Source organism: Castor canadensis, chromosome 1, assembly GCF_047511655.1.
Source record: "Castor canadensis chromosome 1, mCasCan1.hap1v2, whole genome shotgun sequence".
In the NCBI taxonomy this organism is placed as follows: domain Eukaryota; kingdom Metazoa; phylum Chordata; class Mammalia; order Rodentia; family Castoridae; genus Castor; species Castor canadensis.
Window position 1 is genome coordinate 107,143,307 of NC_133386.1, and position 3,284 is coordinate 107,146,590.

The following is a 3,284-nucleotide window of genomic DNA, read 5'->3' on the forward strand; positions in this document are numbered from 1 at the left end:
ATTCAGCAGAAAGGTGATGTTGCTGATCCAGGAAAACACTGAGAGGTAGGCAGTACTCCTTTAAACAGCAAACTGAATTCACCATACTAATCATGTTGCTGGACCCTCTTGTTTCTAACATGAGGTATTCTCTTACAAATCTGCAGTTTTTCTCCCATTCACTTGTATGCGGTGATTTTGCACAAAGTTTATGTTCCTCACCCATGAAAAGGCTGATGGTTAGGCAGCATTCCTTTCAAAAACTAACACAGTTTACCATGTTTGGCAAGGTGCAAGACACTCTTGCTTGCAAAGTTAATCCTTCTCTTACAAGTGCTACAGTGCTTCTCCCATTCACTTTAATGGGGTGATTCAGCACAAAGGTGATGTTGCTTATGCAGGAAAACAGTGAGAAGCAGGCAGAATTCCTGTAAAGAGCAAAATGAATTCACAATACTAACCATGATTCTAGACCCTCTGTTTTCTAACATTAAAGATTCTCTTACAAACATGCAGTTTTTCTCCCATTCACTTGTAAGCTCTTGTTATGCACAGCGATGATTTTCCTCACCCATGGAAACACTGAGAGGGAGAGCGTATTGCCTTAAACAACACACACAAATCTCAAACTTAAACATGCTGCTTCTAACATTAATTGTTTTCCTAGAAAATCTACAGTTTTTCTCCATTCACTTGAAACAGGCTGTTTTGCACAAAGTTGATATGCTTCACCTTTGAAAACGCTGACATTCAGGAAAGGTTCTTTTCAAAGGCTACTCGGTTCACCATGCATAACAAGGTGAAAGGCCCTCTTGCTTGTAACACTAATGCTTCTGTTACAGAGCTGCAGTGATTCTTCCCTTCACTTGAATGGGGTGATTCAGCAAGAAAGGTGATGTTGCTCATCCAGGAAAACACTGAGAGGTAGGCAGTACTCCTTTAAAGAGCAAACTCAATTCACCATACTACCCATGTTGCTAGACCCTCTTGTTTGTAACATGAAGCATTCTCTTACAAATCTGCAGTTTTTCTCCCTTTCACTTGTATGCGGTGATTTTTGCACAAAGTTTATGTTCCTCACACATGAAAACGCTGAAGTTTAGGCAGCATTCCTATCAAAAACTAACACAGTTCACCATGCTTAGCAAGGAGCAAGACCCTCTTGCTTGTAAAATTAATCCTATCTTACAAGATCTACAGTGCTTGTCCAATTCACTTGAATGGGGTGATTCAGCACAAAGGTGATGTTGCTTATCCAGGAAAACAGTGAGAAGTAGGCAGAATTCCTTTAAAGAGCAAAGTGCATTCACAATACTACCCATGTTGCTAGACCCTCTGTTTTCTAACATTAAAGATTCTCTTACAAACCTGCAGTTTTTCTAACATTTACTTGTATGCGGTGATTTTGCTCAAGGTTTATGTTCCTCACAGAAGAAAACGCTGAAAGTTGGGCCGCGTTCCTTTCATACACTAACACAGTTCACCATGCTTAACAAGGTGCAAGACCCTCTTGCTCTTACAAGAGCTGCAGTGCTTCTCCCTTTCACTTGAATGGGGAGATTCAGCAGAAAGGTGATGTTGCTGATCCAGGAAAACACTGAGAGGTAGGCAGTACTCCTTTAAAGAGCAAACTCAATTCACCATACTACCCATGTTGCTAGACCCTCTTGTTTGTAACATGAAGCATTCTCTTACAAATCTGCAGTTTTTCTCCCTTTCACTTGTATGCGGTGATTTTTGCACAAAGTTTATGTTCCTCACACATGAAAACGCTGAAGTTTAGGCAGCATTCCTATCAAAAACTAACACAGTTCACCATGCTTAGCAAGGAGCAAGACCCTCTTGCTTGTAAAATTAATCCTATCTTACAAGATCTACAGTGCTTGTCCAATTCACTTGAATGGGGTGATTCAGCACAAAGGTGATGTTGCTTATCCAGGAAAACAGTGAGAAGTAGGCAGAATTCCTTTAAAGAGCAAAATGCATTCACAATACTAACCATGTTGCTAGACCCTCTGTTTTCTAACATTAAAGATTCTCTTACAAACCTGCAGTTTTTCTCCCTTTCACTTGTATGCGGTGATTTTTGCACAAAGTTTATGTTCCTCACAGAAGAAAACGCTGAAAGTTGGGCCGCGTTCCTTTCAAACACTAACACAGTTCACCATGCTTAACAAGGTGCAAGACCCTCTTGCTCTTATAAGAGCTGCAGTGCTTCTCCCTTTCACTTGAATGGGGAGATTCAGCAGAAAGGTGATGTTGCTGATCGAGGAAAACACTGAGAGGTAGGCAGTACTCCTTTAAACAGCAAAGTGAATTCACCATACTAATCATGTTGTTGGACCCTCTTGTTTGTAACATGAGGTATTCTCTTACAAATCTGCAGTTTTTCTCCCATTCACTTGTAGGCGGTGATTTTGCACAAAGTTTATGTTACTCACCCATGAAAAGGCTGATGGTTAGGCAGCATTCCTTTCAAAAACTAACACAGTTTACCATGTTTGGCAAGGTGCAAGACACTCTTGCTTGCAAAGTTAATCCTTCTCTTACAAGTGCTACAGTGCTTCTCCCATTCACTTTAATGGGGTGATTCAGCACAAAGGTGATGTTGCTTATGCAGGAAAACAGTGAGAAGCAGGCAGAATTCCTGTAAAGAGCAAAATGAATTCACAATACTAACCATGATTCTAGACCCTCTGTTTTCTAACATTAAAGATTCTCTTACAAACATGCAGTTTTTCTCCCATTCACTTGTAAGCTCTTGTTATGCACAGCGATGATTTTCCTCACCCATGGAAACACTGAGAGGGAGAGCGTATTGCCTTAAACAACACACACAAATCTCAAACTTAAACATGCTGCTTCTAACATTAATTGTTTTCCTAGAAAATCTACAGTTTTTCTCCATTCACTTGAAACAGGCTGTTTTGCACAAAGTTGATATGCTTCACCTTTGAAAACGCTGACATTCAGGAAAGGTTCTTTTCAAAGGCTACTCGGTTCACCATGCATAACAAGGTGAAAGGCCCTCTTGCTTGTAACACTAATGCTTCTGTTACAGAGCTGCAGTGATTCTTCCCTTCACTTGAATGGGGTGATTCAGCAAGAAAGGTGATGTTGCTCATCCAGGAAAACACTGAGAGGTAGGCAGTACTCCTTTAAAGAGCAAACTCAATTCACCATACTACCCATGTTGCTAGACCCTCTTGTTTGTAACATGAAGCATTCTGTTACAAATCTGCAGTTTTTCTCCCTTTCACTTGTATGCGGTGATTTTTGCACAAAGTTTATGTTCCTCACACATG